We start from the raw sequence: 26,655 nt of genomic DNA, 5'->3' as shown, positions 1-26,655 counted from the left end.
GTTCCTTTCTTGGGCTGGATGCTGTCAGTATAGAGTCTGGGCCTTTGTTGACTTGTCAGAATGCCAGAAAATAAATAAATAACTTGTAAGTCTAGAACATACGCATCATAAGGTGTTTTTGCTCTGTGTTATGATCTGGAGAGGTAAACCTCTTTGCTTGGGGGCAAAAAGCACTTATTGTTATACAACATTAAATCACAGTGGATCTGATTTGGCTTTTTGTCACTAAACTGTCAATGTGAAAACAGAACTCAGCAAGGTGGATACAACATAATTGATTGCATTAACATTCCTCCCTCAAGTCAGTACTTAGTAGATGCACCTTTGGCAGCCACGACAGAATTATAGAAAAGCCAAAAAGGTAAAAATAATTTCAAATTATGTGGGAACTGCTACAGTTAGAAGCTGATGCAATGTAACACACTCACAGTGGCTTATGGGTAGCCTGAACACGCACAGCACAACACTCTGCTGTCAGTCTTAAAGAAGCCAAGGTCAGATTAATATGGATGCTGTGCTGTGGGATTGCACCATTGTTGACCAACGTGCCATAATGGGTTACTGTGGCATAGGGAGTGAAACCTACTGAAATTCATTGAAACATGTTGGCTTAGTATGGAAGTGAAAACAGCATCAGTCAATGAAAAGTTTATGAATGGATAGAAAGGTTTGAAGTGGGAAGAACAAGTGCCATCCTTGAAGCAAAATTATGATAAACCATGTGGCCTGCAGGGGGCCACACCAGCCACCCAAACCCGTCACAGACAGATGCCAGGAATGAGTTTCAGCACAACACACTTCTGTTTCACATGGTAAAGCACTTCTCCCTCGCTCCCCACAGCAGCACAATAAAATAGAAATACACAGGACTTTCTTTTCTGTCTTCTCCTTGGGTCTGTCTTTCGCCCTCTTGTCCTCCACTCCTCCTCCAGCAAGCTTCATCTCTCTCCCTCCCAACTCTGGCTTCCCGAATAAAGGCAGGCGGCTCCTTTTATGCTGCACCATGGAGTACTCAAGGTGGCTCGTTAACGAGGTCTGGAATCACTCCCAGGTGTGGTGAAAGCTCAACAACTCCCCCTGATGGCTCCCATGGAACCCAACAGGTCTGTGCCCGACTCCAACTTCCATGGAGGAGGAAGAAGCACCCTGTGTACATCTGCTCCCCCAGTCCTTCCATTATGACAGCCTCACGGCCGAGAAAGGACCCCAGCCATCCATCACAACCATTAACATCATACACAAACTGACACTGACAAGGTTGATGCCTTTATAAGAAAAGACTGACAGATTACAGTAATCCCTCGCTATATCGCGCTTCGACTTTCGCGGCTTCACTCTATCGCGGATTTTAAATGTAAGCACATCCAAATATATATCACGGATTTTTCGCTGGTTCGCCGCTTTCTGCGGACAATGGGTCTTTTAATTTAGGTTACATGCTTCCTCAGTTTGATTGCCCAGTTGATTTCATACAAGGGACGCTATTGGCGGATGGCTTAGAAGCTACCCAATCAGAGCATGTATTACATATTAACTAAAACTCCACAATGCTATAAGATATGCTTCCCGCGTGGCGCTTGTTTTGTTTGCTTCTCTCTGTCTCTCTCACTCTCTCTGCCTGACGGAGGGGGCGTGAGCAGAGGGGGCTGTTTACACAGTGGCTGTTTGCCTAGAAGATAGGACGCTCCTCTACAAAATGCCGCTTTATCGGCGGTGCTTCTGTATACTTAAAAGCAAGTATTGATTTTTTGATTGTTTGCTTTTCTTAACTAGCGCTCTCTCTGACATTATCTGCTCTTCACGGTGCTCCTTTGAAGATAAGATATGTTTGCATTCTTTTAATTGTGAGAAAGAACTGCCATCTCTGTCTTGTAATGAAGCACAGTTTAAACGTTTGACTAAAGGGTGTTATTTCATGTCTAGAGGGCTCTAATAATGTTAACAGTGTGGGAGAGTTTCTAAGGGCTTAAAATATATAAAAATAACCATACAAACATATGGTTTCTACTTCGCGGATTTTCACCTATCGCGGGGGGGGTCTGGAACGCAACCCCCGCGATCGAGGAGGGATTACTGTATATCATTTGCTGTTGCTGCACATCTGGATATCGGTTATAGAACTTCATATGCCATAGGGCGTGATGACTTGGGGTACCGTAAAGCTTGCACAAGATGGGCACCCAAACAGCTTACTGATCTGCATAAATCAACATCCTTTGGTGGATTTCAGCAGGTTTTACTCCCTGTGCCCAAAGGAATCTCACTACGGCGCATTATTCAAAAATGGTGTAATCTCACAGTGGAGTGCCCATGTTCATTTGACATTAGCTAACTAGAGTAATGGCAATTAATATCAGGGGAAAAATGGTGCAACAAATACATTCATATCTGATTCGTGGAAGCGCCCTTGCAATTTTTTCATATTCAAAATAAATGTCTATACTTTTTCATGCATGATAAACCATGTTTAGCTACTTTATTGGAGGGGCTAGTGCCAGGGGACTGTACACGTTCTGTGTTTAGCTTGCATATCTTCTCCGAATATGAGAGGGTTTTTCTACCACATCTTATGACAGATAAAGTAAACGATAGCTTTAAATTTGCACTTTTTTGAGTGTGTGTGGCTGTATTGGCTTCCTTCTTGTCCAGGGATAATTTCTGACTTGAACCCAATGCTGCCAAAAGAGGATGTGCACCATTTATTAGTTGGGTATCAAGACCGAAGAAGGGATGTATTTAGCAGACTGTGTTCCTCTTCAAACCATACAATGTTTATAACTTTTTAAATCATTTCATAATTGGAGACTCAACATGAACTTTGGGTTACTTAAAAATAAATTCTAACCATTTGCCTGACCATAAGACTTGACAGTCATATCAGTATCAGAGCAGGAAAGGGGCTCGCTGACTCAGCTTTTCTTTGCCCAAAGGAATATATCATTCAATAAGAGCTCAGCACCAATGTTTACTGCTGCCAGGCTGGAGGTTAATATTGCAGTTCATGTTATTAATATCAGTGGACTGGGGAGTCATAAAAATGATGACCGTCACAAGAATAAATAAATAAGTATAGTTAATAATCTCAACTGAGTGCATTTATTGAATGTACTCAAGACATTGTACTCCTCGTCTTTTGAAAAGGATGCTAAACATGGGGCTGGGTATTTGCTTCTCTATTTTTCTGGAGAGAATTTTTGTTCATAATTCTCCTATTTGGTCATTATAGAGACACTAAAACTTCACACAAATGAAACATGTTTTCTGTATTTTTTTTACAGACGTACACTGACTTATGTAATAGTTCCATTCTATTGGAATTATACGTTAACTGAAACCCTCATCCATTGATCATACACCACAGGGTATGCATATGTGAGTACCACTCTGTATAAAACGTGAATATGTCAGTGAACACGTTCAACATGTTATTTATGTCAGCTTTTTTCATATGATGCACACAGAGCAAATAAAGCCCTAAAATTAAATACATAATGGAATACACAGTGAGTTCAGTAGGTATTCATATTCCTTCACATTCTGCACACTTTATATGCTGTGTTTTAGATTTGATTTTAAATGGACTAGGGGGCTCTGCCCCCCACTCCCTTCACTCACCACCCCCGGGTTTGGTTAACCGGATATACAATTTAAAGATATTGTTATTTTTATTTCAGTCATTTTTTATTTATTGATATTTGCCAGTAATAAAGCTTTAGTGAATGAGTTATTCCCTCTTCCACCCCAGGGCATGCTACGCACCAGCTACTTTGCGTCTATGCCTCTCACGTTGTGAAGAGGGGGGGATGAACGCACGCTAAGGAAATGCGGTCACTCCTTGGAAACCCCCTCTTAAACGATGATACAATGGGAAACAAATACATGTTTTTTCCTCCTTTATGCTTGATCAGCTGGCTTGCTGCTGCTGTGCTGCGTGATCTGCATGTCAGAGTAACTGGGCGATGGGAGACTTGGTCAGGAAGGTGTCCAAGAACCCAATGGTAACTGAGATAGGAGAACCTGTCAGAAGGATAACCATGTCTGCAGCACTCCATCAATCAGGAGTTTATGGTTCCAGCAACATTTAAAGGACTCTCAGAGTATGAGGGAAAAAATTCTCTGATGAGACAAAAATTAAACATTTTCGGCAGAACTCAAGCACTATTTCTGGTGAAGTCCAGGCACTGCTTATCACCTTCCTAATACAAACCTTATGGTGAAACATGCTGGTGACAGCATCATGGTATGGCTATGGGGGTGCTTCTTAGCAGCAGGGACTTGGGGACTGGTCAGAATTGAGGGGAGGATGCATGCAGCCAAATACAGAGATGTCCTTGAAGAAAATCAGCTCCAGAGTGCATACAACCTCAGACTGGGATGGTGGTCCACCTTTTAGCAAGACAATGACCTGAAGCATACAGACAGTCAAGACAAGGCTGATGTGGCTTTGTGACAAGTCTCTAATTGTCCTTGAGTGTCCCAGCCAAAGCCCAGGCTTAAGCACCATAGAACATCTGTGGAGAGACCTAAAGATGGCAGTTTATAGACGCTTCCCAGGCAATTAAGGGGGCTTGAATTACCCCAAGAACACTTAAAGCTGTAATTGCAACTAAAGGGGCTTCTACAATGTACAGAATAAAAAGTCTGAATACTTATGCGAAGGAGAGACTTCAGTTTTGGATTCTTAATAAACTGTCAAACCTCTCTGAAAACAATTTTTACTTTGTCATTTTGGGCTATTGAGTGTAGATTGATGAGCAAAAATGGACAATTTATTTCAAATTAAATCTACAATACAATAAAGTGTGCAGAAAGTTTAAGGATCTGAATACTTTCTGGCACTGTAAGTATAAAAAAAGAATTTAAAATATTTAATTTACTTCAGTGGTACTTACATTATTCCTGGTCTCATTGAAACTCACTTTAAGCGTACAGTTTCAAGATGATACAAGAGGCAACTCAAAAAATGATCTTGTTTAGTAACCAGCTGGCTTCAGTACCAGGAAAAACTAAAGGTTAAAGGAGTCCTCTGCCCAGAAAGAATTTTTTGAACTTTTGTATGTAGTGATAGCCAAGAAAAATCTTTAATTGCCGTCTTTCGAATGTTTGCTTTGCCTATTCATTATTTAGGTTATGCTTTTTATTATCACTGTATGCTATTATACAGTATATTGTTTTATTGCAATTATGACATTCTGATTGTATTTTTGTCTTTTAAAACACTTTATTATGTTTTAAGAATTTCATTACATTAAGTAAGATAAAAAGAGACCAGGAACTCCGCCACCCAACCCACCCATCTAGAGAGCAAAGGAGAAAGATGACTTGATCATTCAAAAACACTGAAATAGCCAAAAGCTTAACAACAGTTCAACAGATGCAATTAACTGAGGCCATTAATAAATGTCTGACAAATGTTAGCAAAGCTTTAATTTCTTTTTTTCTAATGTGATTTTAATTTTTTCTAAATTTAAGTCAATTAGGGCATCATTTTCCAGTTGTGTTATGGTAGGTGGGTTACAGTTCTTCCAGGTAAGTACGATAAAGCAACGTAGTAGAAGTTTAGTGTGAGTTATCACATCAGGTTGCTCATTAAGCACTAATGTCTCAGCAAACAGAACTATTAGAGAGTAAGGAATATTATAGCCTTTTAGGGTTTTATCCTTTATTATTGTTGTTGTATGCATTTTGCCCTGCTTCCTTTTCCGCTTTGTACCTTTTTTATATTATAAACACGTCCTATCCTTTTGATAAAACAGTTGATGTTGTTTTTTTTAATCTATATCCCGTCCTCTCTGGCCTCACTTTTAAACTTGTTCCTAGTCCTTTACCAATAGAAACTTAATGCAGTCATCCCTATCAACTTGCTGGTCTTCTGAGTTAGTCAGACCATTAAAATTTCATTCTCATTATGGGCTTAGGATCAGAGACCCCCGGTGGTTATTGAGCTGCCTGCGCTCTAGAGCACTGGTGCCCATCACGCAAGCTGGTGGGCCTCAAAAACTTGTCTTCTGATGAGTTCAAAATCTTCATTGATAATTAAAGGTTGTCTTTGAGGTGCTTCTTTGGCCAGTGTGGCTCCAGTAGTCCTGGTTTAGTGCATACCTCTTGGGCTGAGCCTTCCACTCACTCTAATACTGTGTGTGTATGACAATATATACTGTATGTATAACTAGCCACATTACCAGTCAAAGACAGGTTATATAAATGTAATTTTTTTTTTTTTGATATTTTAAGTCTTGCCTTATATGTACTGTCAGCATTCATCCTACACCTTTCTTTGTATCCTCATGTGACTCAAACTGTCTTGGTCAGTGCTTCCTGTCTCGTTTCAAATAATTGTCTTCTCAGATACTGTCATTTCAAAGTGTGTGGCTTGCCTCCTGTCTGCTTTTTGATTACCAACAATGAGAGACAGGCCCCCATTACCTGTTGTGAAAACATCATTTATATTCTTGTGAATACTTCCCATCTTTGCCGGTTACTCTCAGTGAACCTCCTACGTCTTTCCTCAGTATGCTTGTTTGTGTCTACCTGTCTTACCCAGAACTCCCTGTCTCAATCATGTTTGACTGAGCAACCAACACAAAAATGGCCAATCAGACCAAAGTCAAACGGCCAATCAGATTTCTCAGAGGGACAGAAACACACATACACCTACACAGACCGTAGCATTTTATTATATAGCAGAAAAACATATACATATATATGTACTGTATGTGTGTGTGCCCATTCATCTATTTCGTAACTTGCAAATTTAAGTCAGGATGACAAGGAGCCTAAAGGACAGTTAATCCAGTTCCATACTTCATTCAGGGGATATTTAAAACAACCAATAGTCCTAGAGAGCACATTTAAGACACATTTTGATGGAATTAAAACAGGGCTCATGGATTTTGAGGAACTAACATTTTCTGCCTGGCTATTCTTCAAAAATACTGTGTGTGTGTGTATATATATATTTTATTTTATATAGTTATTATATAGTTTTTCTGTGTGGGTGTGTGTATATGTAAATGGTTTATGCTAATTCCAACTTGAAAAATATGAAAGAAAGCTTTTGAGTTAAACATTAAATTTTCAATTTCTTCTGTGGCCTCATTAAAGCTTTATGTCTTGTTTTTGGATATACAGCATAAAAAAATACTATTCTTATTATACCAAATACATTTTTTTACAGATAGCAAAACAGAAAAGTGTTAAGATTTACTCTAAATATAGTACTGCAGATGGTCCATAAGCAGCAATGATTCCATATGGAAAATAACATAACATAATGTTGCATTCTCAAAGCTGCAGTAAGAAAAGTGGAACACTCTAGCAGAGGCCTTTGTACCCGAAATACTGTCAAGAGGCCAAGATATAGAAAAATGAGAATTTATTTAAATAATTAAAGACAAAAGAGGGCAAAGAAAGGGGAAAACACTGTAACAAATAAACAGAACAAAATCCCAGTAAAGTCATAGGTGTCAGGGCCTACCATCAGAGATTAATTTGTACTAGAGTTGCCGAGAGTTGAGCTCTGCTCTCTCTGATTTTGAGCCCTCTGTGCTCTGGGACCTCCAGCACACTTTGAGACCCAAAACCAACATAAAACATTTGTTTTTAATTTTTTATAAAGTTTAATTAAGCAATGTTGGTTACACAGCTTTTATTTTAAACTTTATAAAACTAGCCTAAGTTGTGTTACACCTATCTACTTTAGAAGCCAGATAAATCGTAACAAATCATCAGGTCAACTGGCTCTGTCATAGTGGGAATGAATCTTGACATAGGGTTTAAAAGATAAAAGAAACAGGAGGGAGGCAGTGTGGATGAAGATGCATCAGATTAGGGTGAGGAGTGCGAAAACTCCAATGACACTGCGCTGCGTTGAGTGTGAAAAGCAGTAACATTTAAAACTGCAATATATCCAAGTTAAATACTAATTTTAGCGTGTGAGTATATATGTAAAGAGCACCAATTTCAGCGTTAACAGTGCTACATTCTGGTGCCGAAATTAGTATTGTTGATGTACCCCAATTCCATCCGTGGGTAGATACTATGACCTCTGGCACCATATCATTTACAAGCTATGCACTGTCTAACCTCACAGGCCTCAAACCCTTGCATTTCATCCACCAGTCAAGTCCTTGCTCTGTCTCACTCAGTTAGTCCATGGGTTTCAAGCCACTTTAAAGCAGCCATGCCCATGAATTACTTATGTGCTTATGGAATGCCCAACATTTCCAACAGACATACAAAGTTAGAATGCTCTCTAGTGGCCCCTGATGTCCCTGCACCCCTAAGCCATCAGGTCCCTTTAGACAGCCACATCTCCATTCTAAAAGGACACCTCTTTCCTTGCTCTTGTAGTCTAGTACCATGTTCTGTACAGTATTGTCCACAGTCAGCCTGGATGTTTGTTAACCTTCTCGCAACACCCCATGATCTCTTTGACTTTCTATAAGAATGATCAGGTGCTCTCAATAACTTCTGAGTTGTTTCCCCTCTAGCATTCTTGGCAAAATCACATGTAGGCCCATCTCTGCTTTTTGGGTGCTACCTGTCTGCAGTTTTCCTGGGTACCCCGTGCACATCACCACCTGATGTTGCCCTTGCTTCTACATTGCCATAATAAATGATGTTTCTCCTGACACTGTATGGTTTTCTTTCCTACCAAGAGCTTTAGTGGGCCTTGCTCGTACTCTGTACAATCCATTTCTTTTCATCAAAGAAGCATGGGGGGTACTCTATTGCACACCTGTTGACACTCCTCTCAGTGTATTGCCACTTTCTGCTCTTTTTCTTACTCTCTTTCACATTTATTTCATTGTTTTACTCCAGACAACTTTTTCATCTGGGATTTGGGCTCTGTTTTGATTTCTGATTCAACTACAATCGAATGTTCTGAGGCAGTTGGGTTGACTCTCTTTGTGGTTCATTGAATTAAACTTTTTCAGTTGCTTGCTGCTCCCTGATGCCTTATTTCTGCACACTTTTACTAATTCTAAGGTTATTTTAAAAATATTATTAATTTATCACCAATATGATGCATTTCTGTCAGCACTAGTTGCTCATGTTTTCTGTGGAGTGGTGGTAAACTTCTGGATAGCTTCACCTGTGGAATCTTTTGATTATGTAGTAGCCATGCTGACTCCTCTAACTGATTTTTGGGCACCCGATGTTGTATTTCCAGACATTCAAGTGGATCGCTACCTTACTGATATTATCTTCACTGTGAAGACTTAGAACACTAAGACAATCTCTGGTGGGTTACCCCCAGATTTATACTGAAGTCTTCTGTTGTCCATCATTGGTTTTTCTATGCATCATGTATTATTTTCCCACATATTTTCTGGAGCAAAACCTTCAAACACATCAGCTTGTGCTTTCTTTGGGAATTTGCTGCTGTTCCACATGAGCTCACCTTTCTTCACTACATAAGGAAGGAAGCCCAGCAGCCTCTTGTCTGTGCTACTCTGCCATACTGACCTGACACATTGGCCTTGCACCAGCCTTGCTATTTTGTGGATAAGGGCTGCACTTCTACTTTACTGAAATACACTTGTGATGAACTTCAATATGTGACATGCTCTGTCCAGAGAAAAATTTTGACATATCATTCTGAACAACGAGTTTTGATCACAGGAGGGTCAATTGGCCAAACCTATGCTCTACTGAAATAAACCCTAGATATGAATCTGTGTACAATAAAGTTTCTACCACTAACGTTGCTTTGCATAACACAATGTCCATCAAAGGGTGAAGCACCACTACTGTATCAATTCATTATGGAGTATAGTCTTTGAATATTATGCTTAACTGAAACATTAAGCATAATACGTTATATTTTACATTAAGCATATACATTATAAATGCTTACTTTGAGGCAGCTCAGGTCAGGGTGGCAGTCTGGCTGGATTGTTAGATTGGATCTAAACATCAAAAGCATAGTCCCTGAATGAACATTGTCCTTCAAATGTTTAGGTCTTAACCGATAACAAATCCAGTCTTATCCTACTTATTCTGTCCTCCATGGTACAACTGGTCCCTTTTTAATGATCTGATCTGAGTAAACTACAAATTCAGTTGAGTTCTTTTTCCTAGACAGTCATTCTTGTGAGAGATGTAATATCTACTTTAATATTCGTACATATCACCATATAACTCAAATTATGCTATATGCTCACGGTTCTCTGCCAGCATTTCGTGTCTTTGTATTTTTTATTCTCGCTTGTTATTTCTTATTCTACTTTATTACATTGTGTTTCATGTATTAATTTATAGTACTAGGGTGTTGTCCCGTGTTAGCCATTAAGAATGTAGTGAAAAGTCAAGCAAAATGACACCTTTTATTGGCTAACTAAAAAGATTACAATATGCAAGCTTTTCAATGTATTAATCTAGTGTTTGATATTAATTTCTATCGAGAATTACTGGCCATTTTCTGTGCTGTTGTTCTGTTTGTACTGAATTTTTGTAAAGCAGATAGTGCTGTGGACCAAAGGGTTCTTGTCCTGGGTCCACACTGTATGGAGTTTGCATGTTCTCGTGTGTGTGGGTTTCCTCCGGATTCTCCGGTTTCCTCCCACAGTCCAAACACATTAACGTTCATTAGACTGGCAGCACTTAACTGACGCTAGTGGGATTGTGTTGTATGTGTATGTTCACCCTGTGATGGACTGGCACCCTGACCATAGATTGTTCCTGCCTTGCTCCCTATGCTTGCCCCTGGATTGTTAGATTGGATCTAAACATCAGAAGTATAGCCACTGAATAGCCATTGTCCATTGAATGTTTAGCTGTTAACTGATAACTAATCCAGTCTTATCCTATTTATACCATCCTCCACGGTTATCTAATACACTACTCTGTATTATGTGGGCCGAGAAAATGGTATAATATCTTGTAAAGAATTTTGAGCATGGGAAAAGTGCTATATGAATAAAATTAATTATTTATTATAACTGGCCTATTCATCAAACTGCCAAATTCAAGTCAGGGCCATATGAAATCTGTGCCTGTCCCATCTGTATAGAGTGCAAGGAAGGTTGTAGTCATGCACTGGGGCACCAGAACCAATGCAAGGTCCACTCACCTACGCACACACACACACACACACACAGAGTCTCTCAAATGGGGATAACAAGTCTTGAGATGCTAGTGTAGTAGTTATAGAATTGGATCTTAAACCTTTGAACTCAATTTAGGACCACACAAAAGTCAGTTAACCTGTCTTTGCTCCAACTGTTAAAAAAAAACCGGAGGGAAACAATTGTAGTTAAATTGCTTCAGCCAATTATAATATTAATGTGGAAGAAAAACCAGAATACCTAGAGGAAAAAAAAATGAACCAATGCAGAAGCTCCAAATGAACAGAAAAGGATTTGAACCCAACAAGCTGGATTATCTATTCAGAAAACATTTTCAAATACTTTTGTAAAGGAACAACAAGTCATCCAATATGCCATCTGATGCCAGTTCAGTTTTGTGTCTTTTTCTTTGCTGTCTTTTCCAGAGGCAGGCTTGTATCCAATGCTTACAACATTTTTATGAACTAACTTTCTGAGACTTTGTGTGTGTGGAAATGTCAGTGAATGAGAGCTACACACCAATCACTGCAGAATGCCTTCATATCAGAGTGACTTGGATTAAATAAGAAGAGCATGCGAAGACTCTACAGAGGTTAGACTTAGACGCAGTGTGTAAGGGCAAATTGTACGTCCATTACTTCCCAGACAGCACAGAAAACACCTCAGGGAAGACGTTGTTTCTGAAAAATCAGTATGCAGTTTTCTACTGACTGCTATCTTGTCTTTATTCCTTAAGACTCCGTCTCTGAAGAATAGAGATTACAACAGAAGCATTCAGAGCATGACATAGTAACAGGCATATAAAAATACAGATGCTACTGAGATATTTATCGGGGACGATCAATCAGGCAGAAGGAATTTTTCATTTTATAAACAATGCACCATTTTTATAATGACAGTGTGCAAATGGCGGCTATTGTTAGCCATAAATCTGTTACAACTGCTAAACAAAAGCAGTGAGATAATTGGCATTATCTTGCAAGTATTATAGTAAAGAAAATGCCAATGCAGAAATTCTATGGCTTGTCAAACAGTGTTGTCAATCGATCGGCTTTAGAAGCAGCTTTGACAGTCGGCTTTGGAAGAGCGAATCTGAAAGACAAAGACTCGTAATGTTTTTGGACTAAAAAAAGAATTAGTGGGTGGTAAAATTAAAATTTAAATGACACTGGTGCAGAAACTGCTGACAGAAACAGCATGCTGTGGGTGGCATACGATGAGAAATTAGAGTTAAATCTGGCCACAATACACAGTAGCAGTGCCACCTCCTGTCATGATGTAACAGCTTGAAGTTGATGCACAAGTTACCTTTCAGCCCCCACAGACATCTTCGATGGCTCACATCACTATTAAAAGTGCAATCTCCGTTTCTTTTCACCCCTAAGCTGAATAATACCCTCAGTGGCATGTGATAATTGAACCCGTTTGAAACAATTACCAGTGGAGATAGCCCAACATTTGTCTACAGACCAGGCTCACTTTGCCAGCATTAGACTGTTGATTTATTATTTTTTTAAGCTTTTGATTCTTTGGCAAATCTTACCATATGACTCTAACAGCATGAAAATTATGCTGTTGACAGCAACTAACAAGAAAACATTTGGTGCAGCCTTCTGCACCCTTTAGAGTGATTAAATACAGTATGTAGAGCAATTTGATGATAGTTATAGAGGAGGCAGACGCTGAATAGCACTTCTGTGGAATGAGTTCGCAGTGACTCCAAGTGGTGAATAATTGTGCCCTGATTTAGTCCTTTTTTTTCTATTTTGATTCTAAACTAGTCAGAAATATGTAAAATAACATGTAGACTCATTATAATTTTTTTTAAAAAGGCAACCCATAAATGCGTAGTAAAACACACTTTGAATAAAAGAAGAGTAATGCTTCTTTAAATCGGTGTGAAAGTCTTCCTATTTCAAAAGACTAAAGATTACTAGGCATAAAACTCAAACACAGTACACCAAAGCAGAGATTCTGTAAGGAAACATGAAAAACAAGAACAAAAAACCTTTTTAGATAAGAAAAGGCTTTCCTTAAATAGATGAATGGTCTATGCAAATTGCTTGTGTGGGAGTGACAGAGCGCAGTGTACATAAAGTGAGGAATTTATATTGCAGGCTTCATAAAATACGCTTCAGCACAGTATACATCTGAAAGTTTACTGAATGTGCTATTATTTCACCTTTAACGTACTGGCACAGTCGGCGGTGTCTTTCAGCGTTGCCATAAATTGTTGGGTCAGGAGTTTTTTTTAACTGTCACAAGCCATTTGGAAAATGAATGCTATGTCTGATTAGTGAACGTGTTTTTGTGAGGTTAATTTATCAGCCGGCACATGTAAAGAGAGTCACGACCAAAGGAGAAGGCGTGTAATAGTCTTACATAAATAAACAGACCACACAACCAATCAAACGCACCTTGATGTTAAGCTGTTTAAGGGTAATGCTTTTGAATTATACAGCATATCAAACCCAATGCCCTCATGAAAGCGTAACAAACTGCGACATACAATAGCTAAGTGTAGGTAGTATGGCAACTGCGCTTTAGCTATTATCATCCTACGCATACTGTATATGTAATGATCTGGTAATGTGTAATCATCCAGTAATCACTCTCTATGAGCATGTACTGTATCAAAGTAACTCGCTACTGCTTTATCTTCTAATGATAACTTCAGAGCATTACTGAATATCAACATGATGGCTGATGTGTGGGTTTCAGGATAAGAAAGCTTCTGTCAAACTCCAATTTAGCATTCAAAAGATGACTTTCACCAAACATTCACGTGATTATTGAAGTGCTGTAAGGGAAACATTTGGGACATGCCATGGGGCTGCTCTCAGTAAGCCACAAGCAAACCCAGTCAGAAGGAGAGGTGAATGCTGTTACCCATTAACTCTCACTTTGCATGGCAGTGTTGGATTATCACTTAGAGCTCAGCAGGATGTAATACTTTTATCATGGTGGTGCTCCTTTACAGACACATTAAATAATGTATAATCTTTTGAGACAAAATAATAATATTTAGAGAACAGTGCGTAGTGTACATAGCAGATATGACACAGTGGCTTTGATATTTAAACTATAAAGCTGCCAGTTCAATTCCCTGCAGTGCCAGTGTGTCACATATGGAAAAAATGCTTCTTCATGTCACTTTTAAAAATATCACTTAAATGACAGAATATTCTAATCCATTTAATCCAATTAAGGTCTTGGCACCTACCCAGCAGCACTGAAAGCATGGCTGGAATAGGTGTTTGTGAAGCCAGCACAGGGCACTTTCCTTCAGGTCTGTGTGAGGATCCAAATGCCCAGGTGTAGTGACGGGGACACTGTGCTGTAAATATGGTGCCGTCCCTTGGGATGATACGTAAAACTGAGCTTCTGACTCTCTGTGGTCATTAAAGGTCCCTGGGCATCTTTCGAAAAGAATGAGGTTTATCCCGGTGTCCTGCATGAATTGCCTATCACGGCCCTGTCCATTCTGGCCCCCTAATTATCTCCTTTCTCTAATTGGTTCTCTCTCTCACCCCTTCACCACCTAATAGCTAATGTGTGGGGAGCATACTTGCACAATAATGGCTGCCATCACATCATCCAGGTGAGTGTTACACATTGTTGGTGGTAGAAGTGGTTCCCCTCTGTCTATGTAAAGCATTTTGAGTAGCAAGAAAAGCACTATATAAATGTAATTAATTATTATTATTATTATTACACACACACTCTAAATCTAGCATATATGTTGTTAGGGATATGAGTGAATAAGATAAAACTCCATACAACAACGATTTGGCAAAGGATTCAGAGCCAGGATACTGGATGTGTGAGTCAGTAGCACTAACAACTGCATCACTGTTCTGCAAACCAGCTAAATAAGTTAAAATATTTGCAACGTATTACTACATTACTTTTATTCCAGTGATTGATTCATGTTTTAGATTTTGTGGTAAACTGGTGGATAAATTCTACAAATGCTTTGCTTCATGTACTGTATATACAGTTTTATATATCAATCCATCCATGTCAACAAGACAAAAAGTAGATCGCCTCTTAGGGCTTAAGCAAAGGTTTTTGTAATGGTGGTTCATGAGGATGAAGTTCCATCCTGCAGGGTACTCTGATCACAGAATAGCACCTCCTTGTGATGGCCTTGGAACTTACAGGCAGTCAACTGGAAGTGATGGGGTCAACTGCCCTCACTGTGCATCTTCTCAGCACTTTTATATATATATAAATCGTTCATTGCAGCCTAAACATCCATTTGATCCATTTGCAAATTATGAGAAGGAAGACCTTGAGATCACAGTTACAAAAATCAAGACATCTCAAAGTTGATATCATCCCTGTAAAACATTTTGTTTTCACATATTTTTGGTGGTTAGGGTTGATGGCTTAGATTGACTGTATCACATAGAAATTTGGAAAAACATGAAATGAACTTTTATTGAATTTAGTGTGTTTTACTCACATTATGATGCTAATCCATTGCCTTTGTTCAATTACCATATATACTCATTTATCAGTCGGGTCTTGAAACCTGAAAAATCAATCATAAAATTAGACCCCAACTTATACGCCCGTTCAAAAATGCAAAGCTTAATTTTTTTTTTCCATTTTCTTGCCTCCTCCAATCTCGCACCAGTTTCTCAGACACATCAAATTTTGTTGCAGCAATGCAGTTACCAATTTCTTTCACCACTCCAACAGCTTTTAATTTAAAATTAGATTCATATTTTCTTCTGATTGAATGTTCCATCGTAGATAAGGGATGTTCTTACGATAAAGGTGTATGAAAGTGTGAGATACAAAAAAACACAAAATCAGTGCAAACGTTGCTTCAGAATACTTAGGGTATTACCTTGTGGTCATGTAGGCACAATACACAGGAAAAAAAGACTGTGTGCTCCATGGTTACTCTCTCAGGTGGCCGTTAGCATATTATATTCTCTCGGACCAATAGCGTGAGTTTTCTGCATTCGATTTATACGACCAACATTATAAAATACCAGAAATTATAAGGTAAAATCAAGTCTCAACTTATATGTGGGAGAATTTATCCGTAAGTATATACGATAAGCTAAAATATTTTGCTGCACATATCATTGACTGCACCAAGATAAGCAGGGAAGAAGTCCAAGTGTGAATGCAGAAAATGAATCTTTAGCGACATGTTGTACTACATTGATTTGTATGCTTGTTGTCAACCAGCTGGATGTAGTTTGATGCTCCGTAGCTGCCAAGAAAATTGAGCGATTCATATGGATATCTATCTTATATTGAAATATTTTACCTTACTTGTATATCACTTTCACAAAAGTTTTCATCATTCCAAGTTTTATATGAAATGAAGGCAAAAATATTTCTGTTGGGTTGACACATGGTCCAAGTGCCACACTTTTGGAATGGCCAGTCCTTTTTAATATAACAAGGCTTGGTAAGCACGGCTATTCCATTCACAATACTTGGTATATCCGAGCTACATTCCTAGTTGCAGTGCCACTACTTTTACATCACCACAGATTCTGCAGTACTAGTTTTTGTGCTGAATATGCCATACCAGCACTAGCTTTTTTGCTGCCGTGGGCACAGAAATCACAGATTCTTGAAGGCAATTGCCTTAAATATCATTGCAGACTGAAGAGAATTTTGATCCCTTTAGGGTTTCTCACAAGTCACAAACAAATGTTGGAACAAGATGGGCAGAGGGCTCTATTGGACATCCACACACCTCATATATGGAGGTAAGATTGAATAGCTAGAGTGTGGTGGGGAGGATCGCGCTATAGATCAACCAAAGTCATCCACCCCTGACATTAATGGCTATGTTTTCTATAGTTGTAAAAATGTTCAGTGACATTCATGTCTCTGTTGACTCTTCCTATGAAGTCAGTAGACAGATTGGAAGAGCCATGGGGGGGTCATGAGGTTGCTGAAAAGTGGTGTGTGGTGCTCTGATATCTATGTAAAAGGATGAAAGTCCAATCTTTAGAGTCCTGGTGCTTCCTCTTTTACTACATGGTCGTGAGACATGGACGCTATCCAGTGACCTGAGACAAAGACTGGTCTCCTTCGGCACTGTGTCTCTTCAGAGAATCCTTGGGTACAGCTGGTTTGACTTTGTGTTGAATGAGCGGTTACTCATGGAGTCCCGTATAAGGCACATTACCTACATTGTGAGGGAGCATCAGTTACGGCACTACGACCATGTGGTGCAATTCCCAGAGGGTGATCCAGCTCACAGGATCCTTATTGCTGAGGAGCTGAGTAGCTGGACCAGGCCAAAGGGATACCCACGTAACACCTGGCTGCAGCAGATTGAGGGTCATTTCCAGGTGGTGGGCTTAAACCGCGTGTCAGCCTGGGGGGTTGCTAACGAGCTGTTTTGTAGTGTGGTGGGTGCGGCAATGCATTGTACCAGTGCATGCTCCCCAACCTGACCTCACCTGACTTGTAGAAATGCTTAGATCTTTGATACCATAGACAAATGCTTAGTTCATCTCTATGGTACAGTCAGCCCTGTGTATATGTATATTTATAATATGCAAGGAAAGCATTGAAAAAGGTAATTGCAATAAAACGGTGTGTGATAGAAAACTTTAAAGGTGATTTTTGTGCATGATAGCACAAAATCCATAAGATACACCCAAAAGTGTTCAGGATGCAAAATCATCATTGTCGAGTGTTATTCATCTTGTAGTTTATTCTCTCAAATAAACTGTGTCCAGATCTAGAATATGTTTGCAATTGCAGTGGGGTTAAAAATTTTCGACATGGTAGGATCCCTAAGTTGGCATTGGGAGTTTGTAGTTTTCATTTAACAATAACTCCATACAGTATTGGAACTGCCTTGACCACCAAAATGTTGTAGCTAGGTAGGCTGGGAAAATGTCTTCCATATTTACACTTATATACCAAATCATTTTCATGATTTGCAGGACACTGAAGCCAATCTGGCAGCACAGCATACACAGGGAGAAAACGAAAATAAACCTGAGACAGTTACAGGGCACAGGGCTTGAACCCAGGACAGCTGGTCTTTGAGACAGCAGCACTAACTATCGTCTCATCTTTAGCATTTACTGCATGTTGGCATCCTGTATTCTTGTTTCACTGCTGTTCTGAACTAGTTGTGTTTTACTGTTTGACACAGTTTCCTAGTTTTAAATAAAACTCAAATGAGCAATAAAGTATTTAACAAATTAGCTGCACTATATTGCCATCTTTCACTAGTTGAATTCTATTTTGGGTACATTAAGGGAGAATTGACACATGATTTGGAAATATGGATACAGGCCTGTTATTATTTGTACTATGCATGAGTCAAGAAAAGCATGACTAAATGAAGAGAAAACTCAACGGTGGCCTTTTATTATCAAGTCTTACATTTTCAGGCTTTCTGGAATGTAGGATTTCACTGTCTTCATATTATAGTGAGTCATACAATTGACAATCATCTCTGCATTGTTTTAGGATAAAAAATGAAAGCCTCTTTTCTTTTTTTTTCAATTTTTCTCAGTTAGTTATTCTCAGCTAATCATGCCAATATGCGTTAAAGAAGCCAAAGAAGCTGTAAATATTTTCCAAAGGGCTTCCATTTTGACTTTAATATTTTCACGCTCAATATAATGAATCCAGTTAAAAAACTTGAACAGCTTTGGGATATGGAAGAAAACTGGAAATATATTCTTAAAAATAAAGATGCCAGAGTGATTCTTCAGAGCAATGCCAAAGGGGAACCTTTTTTGGTTTCCAAAAGACCCATTCATTTTTCTCACTACTTAAAGCATTTACATAGACAGAGGGGAACCACTTCGACCACCACCATTGTGTGGGTGATGTGATGGCAACCATCATTGCATTACTACACTGTGGTGAAGAGGTAAGAGTGGTAGTCAGTTAGAGACAGGGGATGATTAAAGGGCCAGAATCAGCAAAGGGTTTGATGGTTCTGAGTATGGAATCTAGCTGGAGAAGTAAATTGTCGCTGCATGCAGAGTTTGCTTTATTTTGTAAGCGTACTTCAGAAGCTTGGCAAGAAATGCTGTGTCGGCTGCGTGTGGGCGAGACCAGTTTTGAAGAGGAGCCGTTGGCAGCATGGGGAGGGGTTTCGAAGAGGACGAATAGGATTTAAGAAATGCCATGTAGGTTGCATGTGGGTGGGACCAGTTTTGAAATGGAAGCAGGATGAACAGGAAAAGAAATATATATATAAGGGATTTCATTAATATAAATCAGAAAAGGTCTCAGTGTCTCCCTTCTTGTATTTATAACTGATTTTCCTTACATACATGTGTAGCAGTTTTGTAGTTTTCTACGTTAAACTGCAGTTTTTATTGAGTTTTTGCCAAGTTATGAAACTTGTCCAAGTCTTCTTGATATGTTCTTGCTGCCTCGTCACTGTTTGCTTTTCCTCCAATTTTACTATCATCTGAAAATGATATTCAGCATTTTTACCTTCATATCCCAATTAAAACAAACTTTCAAATAAAAGTTACATTTTACCCAGAGCAGTGAGTAGATCTGCTGTCTCAACCTTCCAGGGAACTGGGCTCACTGTTTTGGGCCCTGTCACTGTCTAGTGGATCTGCACCCTATACACTTAAAAACACTGGCTCTTTAATGGCAATTTATGGTTCTATACTGAGATGTGTGGTTCCTTGTAGAACTACTGCTTGACAAAGCACCATTTCATTCTGGGAAGTGGTCTTTGCATATGAAATTGATTCTTTTTGCTTGCAGAGTGTTTAATGTATGGTAGGCTACCTAGCAGGACACTAATAGATTAAGAAAACCTGAAATTAACCTGTATTCCTTTACGCATGCAGCAAGAGTCCTTTTAAAATCGTGATCCATTGTTATTTCACAAGCAATTATCATTTACTCATGGCTAGCTACTGTATGGAGCCTGTTACGGTTCTAAATTAATAAAGGTTCTTTCAGAAACCTTCATGTGGATTGGTGTTCTGGGAACCAAATCTGGTTCCTCTTTGGCATTGCTCTGAAGAACCACTCTGGCATCTTTATTTTTAAGAATGTATTTTCAGCTTTCTTCCACATTCCAAAGCTCTTAAAGTTTGCTTGAATGCATTCTTTATACTGTGAGTGTGAGGATATATGTGACTGTGCCCTGCAGCTGACTTCCCACCTGGGATGAGTCCAAGTTTGAGCCTGATGGTGCCTGCTTAGGTGTTCCACAACTTTATAATGAAAAAATAGCTTTGGAAAATTAATAGATACTCAATAACACTGTCAAACACAGGTTGCAGCACTTTAGATCATAATTGAGTGGTGTTTCATATGGTAGTAACACTTTGGCACAGTGCAGCCTCATCACTTTCTGAAAGCTGAGTTAATTTCCCCGACTCATTCACTTCACTGTTTGTAGAGTTTGCATGCACTCTGCAGGTCTGTGTGGGATTTCTCTTGGTATCGCTTTTTTCTTCCACATCCCAAAAACTGTGGAGTAGTAACTCAGAGAAAATTAAATAAGTGAATAAATATGCAAATAAATAAAAGTACTGTTAAAGATGACAAAATATAAAGAAAAAGACCTTGAATTGTAAGCAAAGATAAATATATGTGTCACAAAAAGGTTTTTTTTTGTTACTTATTCACTTAATTTTGTCCATAGTATTCCGCCCATACGCATCAAGAAATATGGCTTGAATTTAAAACTGTCACTTTTACTCGTCAAAGCTGAGAGAGCCGGCACATGCGAGGCAACCCAGACGGGCTGCAAAGTAATAGTTCGAGGAAGAAAGCACCCTTCAAAAGCCACCTCCCCATGTCCTTCCTTGAAGCAGGCATCCCGGCCAGGGGAAGACACCAGCTGTCCCTCACAGTAGAAAGTCTCTTCCTGTTCGTGGTATGGGTGTTCCCCCCATGTTTGTGTACATTTTTTTCCAAAGCTGATGACACATTACACTACTATTTTGTTAAGGGTAAATTTCGCACAAACATTAGGAAGTTTTTCTTTACACAGAGAACTACTGACATTTGGAATAAGCTACCGAGTAGTGTTGTAGACAGTAGGACTTTAAGGACTTTCTCATTTTGGAGGAATTAAGTGGATAGGACTGGTGAGTTTTGTTGGCCTGAATGACCTGTTTTCATCTACATTGTTCTAATGTTCTAACGTTCTAACCAGAGGGGATATCAAACTCTGTCAAAGATTTGAAGTCATAACTGTTGCCAAATGGGCTTCTACAGAGCACTGAAATAAGGGTCTGAATACTCATGTGAAAGAGAGATTCCAGCTTTTGAGATTTAATACATTTCAGAAACTTTTTGAACACTCGTTTTCATCATATGGGTTACAGAGGGTAGATTGTTGTTAAAAAAATGGTAAATTTACACATTTAAAATGAAATCTACAGCCCAATAAAGTATGTAGAAAATGAACTGGCCTGAATACTTTCTGAATCCACTGTAGGTTACCACAGCTATCCCACAAAAAAAATGGTGGTGACGTGGGATGGGGTCTCAAAATAGTTGTTGTGCTTAGGACCCCAAAAAAGCTAAGAAGAATGGACAAATAATTGGGCCCCTAACTGGGTATATTGAGCCACAGATTTATGGTACTAAAATAATAAAGGACAAGGAAGAAAATGTATAAAAGATGTACATATCAACATAGAGATTTATTACAGATTAGATTCTAACTGCAAATGAACAATACAAACACATCCCTGAAATCTATGGAGGTGCGCCATACGAAAATGTGAAATAAAAATAAAGTTTCCTTTATAAATTATTAGTTGAGTTTTCCTAATTCTGTGGGGTTTTATTGTTATATATTACAGCCATTTTTCATTTGAAATGTTTAAGAAAAGTAAAACAGTGGTTTGCTAGACTCAGCAACTTCATCCACGGCTCATTTTCATTTTACAGAAACACACAGATAAACTAATGGCATGAAGCCAGGCTAAAACCAAACATTGAAAAGAGTCTCTAATTAAGCTAAAAGCTTCCTGGGCTCCAAGCTCCATTCTCTATGTCAATAATTCCAGCATTCTCACCCTGTCAAAAAAAAAGTAGATTGAACACCTTAAACTTTTTAGGCCATAATAAGATAAATTGGATGTCTCATTTGCTTGTCAGGGACCTATTCCAAATTCATGTGGGCAGCCATGGAAGGCTTTTTAATTTAAATGTTTTAGTGAAATTAAATGTCGGGATGTTTGTAAACAATCTGGAGTGATTTTTAAAGGTATAGCATAGCAGCGGTACTTTCTGTTTTTATATGGAATTGGCAGGCCATTCAGATCAGGCTGAGGAAGGCCCTCATGAGCTGCTAAGCCAAGCCTCTTATTGAACTTGCCATTTATTTCTCATTTCCTGGGGATAATGATGCTGCACGTGGTATTTTCCTCTTTAAAGATATCAAATAAGCGTGAATCTTTTGGATATTTCAGATGTCTATTATGAACTCTTGGCTTGATAATGGCAGTGTTCCCATATGCAAACATAGGGTGTCACCACTTCATTCAGCTTTAGCCTTGGTGTGATGTCCACTTTGTGTTTGCATGTTCTCCTTGTGTTCACGATGGTAGCAGTTTTGTTGATCAATGCGGCTGAGAGTAGAAATGTACCCTGTGGTGAAGAGACCTCTTCTTCAGGGCTGTTTTATTCCATTATATGCTCTGTTAAACCCGACCAGGGAAAAGCTTTCATAAGAGACAGACTAAAGTTTTTTTTCCTTTTTTTCTGTTTGAATTGGCTGGACTCTGTTCCATAAGAATAGCTTTTTATTACTAAAATATCACAGACTGAAATACGTTAAAACACAAAAATATGTCACTATTAGAAATGAATCCATGACAGCACATAAGAGCTTGAAAATAAAACAAATGTGGTATATAGGACCTATGATAGACTGGCACCACCTGCACTTTGATATCCTTTCTTGTCCCTGATGCTGATTTTGAAAATGTCAATGTCAGGTTTGAGATTATTATATTATATTATATTATATTATATTTATTATATTATATTATATTATATTATATTATATTTGGTGTACAGGCATTTATGGCTATGACTGTTCTGTGCCACTTGGGGACTATCTGGAAATCCAACAGCATTGCCCTAACAACTAAAGTTCACCTCTTGAATTCGATTGTAATTCCTACTGATATCTATGCCAGTGAAACGTCGAAGGCGACTGCAACCATTGTGAAATGACTGAACATATTCTAGCAACTGTTCCCTCTGGCAGATCCTTTTTCTCATACTGTGATCACATCAGAAATGAAGATGTATATTTTCAAATCACCACTTGCCCTCTAGGTGATGTTGTCACTGAACGCCTTTATCATTTCACAGGCCACATACTACACCTGCCCCCAGAACATCTACCAAAAGTGTCCATGCTGTGGATGCCAGTGCATTGGAAACGGAAGCAAGGGTGACTGAGGGAAACATGGCAGCACACCTTTCTCGAAGACCATTGTGCAGGCCTTGGCTGCTGATTGGGCTCAATGGAAATCGCTTGGCACCTAATGTGTTGCTCAGCACAGAAGGAGCTAAGTCTAAGTCTAAGTCTATATAAGGCCAGTGAAAGCCACTCCTGCCATTAAGGTATATGCCAATTTGAAGAATTTGGAGAGCATGAGAAAAGAATTTCTCTGCTGTGAAATGTCAAAAATGGAACTCTTTGGGCAAAATTGCAAGCTCTATGTCTGGTGAAGACCAGGCACTGCTCATCACTTGCCTAATAGCATCACTACAGTGAAGCATGGTGGCAAACGTATCATGCCATGGAAGTGCTTCTCAGCAGCAGGGACAGGGAGACTAGTCCGAATTGAAAGAGGCATGAATACTGCCAAATACAGAGAGGTCCTTGAAGAAAACCTGCTTCAGAGTGCACACATCCTCAGACCTGGGGCCTCATGTATAAACGGTGCGTACGCACAGAAATGTTGCGTAAGAACTTTTCCACGTTCAAATCGCAATGTATAAAACCTACACTTGGCGTAAAGCCACACACTTTTCCACGGTACCTCATACCTTGCCGTACGCAAGTTCTCCGCTCGGTTTTGCAAACTGCCGGCATCCAGCGTCAAAGCAATGCTACTATTCCTGTGTGGTTACTCCTTATTTTCCTGATGCGGCTTTATAAATACACTGAAACTAACCGCATATTGTTTATTAGTGTAATGCATCTGATTGTAATTAACTTGTAACAATATAATGGTCCAGGGAATAGCCATAGTATTCCAAATACCATAACTGCTTTAGCGTTGTTACTCTCACTGCACCTTCTTCTTCTTCTTCTTTCAGCTGCTCCCTTTAAGGGTTGCCACAGCGGATCATCTTTTTCCATATTACCCTCACCGCACTAGTCGGAGTATTTATATCACTGTATCTGAGTGGGGAATCACAGCAGCAGCTGATCGGAAAGAGAATTATCAGTATTACAGCATCAAGCACACGCTGCCAAAGCCACGGCAAAGCGCTTCAGAGCCTTTCCTGTACGGACTTCGCGATTCAGAAACAGTTTCATCCCAAGAACTATAAACGCACTCAATCAATTGCTCCTTGTAGAACTGTTTGTACTTATAAGTACTATTACCTCACTGTAAACTTGCACTAGAGTTATAATACTGTATTGCACAACCTGCGCCACTTTATAAAGCGCGCATTTACATATGATGACGATATCATTTTTAAGATGAAATGCAGCAAAATATGTTTCTTATATTATACAGATAAAACTTTAACTTCATTTAAGTAATCTATATTCTTCACTGGGACTGGCATGAAGGACAGAGTAATTAAACATGTACTACGAAGATATTTCAATGTTCCTTAAACGTTTTGAAGAATTGACGATCTAAGCTTACAGATCACTTAACGTCCATTACAGAGCTGATTGTATGGCGATCCACCATGCATAAGATAGAGCCGCCCATGAGTACTGCTGCAATAAATAATTTCATCGAAGGTAGCACACAATCACTGCGCCATGAAACCCATGTTTAATAACGTGTTAATGCTTTAACTATCATCATGAAAATGATATCACGTATACATCTCAGTATTTTAGTTATTCAGAGAGCTGTAATATCATGAATGCAATGGATTTTGTGTCCTGTCGGTGGAAGAGAGCCGGTATAAGAAGCACATAGTGATTCACACACATAGAGCACATAGAAGATCACATAAAAAAACAAAGCATTTAACGTGCTACTTTAATTACGATGTGATTTGAGAAACTGGTTAATTAAACGATCTTAAGATGAAGTTTATGATGTTCTATTTTAATGACAAAATAAACTATGTGATTAAAGTGGAAATTTCGAGATTGAAGTTGACATTTCGTGCTTTTTCCCCACTGTGTGCCCTTTTTTTCTCTGTACCCTAATAAGCTTTCATATGACACTCAGATGGTGGGCTACGTCTTCCATTTTCCCTCTTCCTTTTCCCTTTGTGTTTTCACAGAAGGCTGAGCTTAAGGGCGATTTATATTGATTTGCATATTCAAAGAGGCATAATTCTGGGAGGAGTTGGGGCGTTACATAAAGCGCGTGCACGAGCGTTACTTTTCACACTGACCGGGATTTTTGTAGCGGAAGAACGTGGAAGTTGAAGTACGCACAGATTCCTGCATCTGGATTTTTCTGTGCGTAAGCACATTTCGGCTTTTGTGCTTACGCCATGTTATAGTGCAAATTCTACGCACGCCGTTATACATGAGGCCCCAGGTGACGATTTTAAATTTGGCACCACAATTACCTGTTCACATTATGCTCGGCCCCTGTTCCACCTGTGGGTGGAGGGTCTACAGGAGGGCAGTTCCAAATTACGTTTTCAGGCTTTGCCCACTGGAACCCCATGGTAGGCCCGGCCACCAGGCACTTGGCTAAGGGTTACTTCTCCCATGCCTGTCTCTAGGAAGAGGCCCCAGTAACATACTGGGTGGATACTCTTTTTATTTTTATAGAGCTGTATTATATTATATTATATTATACTAGCTGACCGCCGCGGTTGTGCCCACATAGTAGTGAAACAGGACAAACTTTAAAAATCAATAGATGTTGTCACTGTTTCTGATCTTGTTCAGCTCTGACAGGAGAGCATCCCCCGCATGGGGAGAAAAGCACATAGCTGTGATATCTCTGGCAATCAGCAGCAATCCTCTAAAACACACATAGCTCTGATCTCTTTCTCAAAAACATCAAATGTTACACCTTAACAATCTGTAGATGATAATATCTATTTAACAAAAAGTTATAGCTAACTAAGCAGAGGCAAGGTACGCTCCAACATGTGGCTAGAGGTAGACTGACTCGAATGGAGGCTGGCGTGTGAGTGAGAAGGGTCCCTCTCCTTGGCCCACTGCATCTATCTGGGATTCGCGGAAATAAATTGGTGCCGCAAGCAAATTATGATACTTCAAAATCAACTGGAATGTTCAAGCTAATTATAGAAAAAAACCCGATCTAAATCCGTTAAGTAGTTCTCTTTTGAAACAGACAGACAGATGTTGAATTTTATATATATATTATATTATATTATATTAGGATTGGTGTCTTTCTTACACACAGCCTTTAAAATGTTTATTCAGAGAATGAAAAAATGA

The 26,655-nt window shown here is 39.1% G+C and overlaps 1 protein-coding gene across 1 annotated transcript in view; it reads left to right on the top strand.

The window, feature by feature from the left end:
- The window catches only part of kcnk9 (potassium channel, subfamily K, member 9), a 314,147-nt gene that overhangs the window by 282,870 nt on the left and 4,622 nt on the right, over positions 1-26,655 (top strand). The window lies entirely within an intron of this gene.

This window comes from Polypterus senegalus, chromosome 15, assembly GCF_016835505.1.
Source record: "Polypterus senegalus isolate Bchr_013 chromosome 15, ASM1683550v1, whole genome shotgun sequence".
Lineage (NCBI taxonomy): Eukaryota > Metazoa > Chordata > Cladistia > Polypteriformes > Polypteridae > Polypterus > Polypterus senegalus.
Note: the sequence above shows the minus strand (reverse complement) of the source record. Positions and strands in the feature narration are given on the sequence as shown.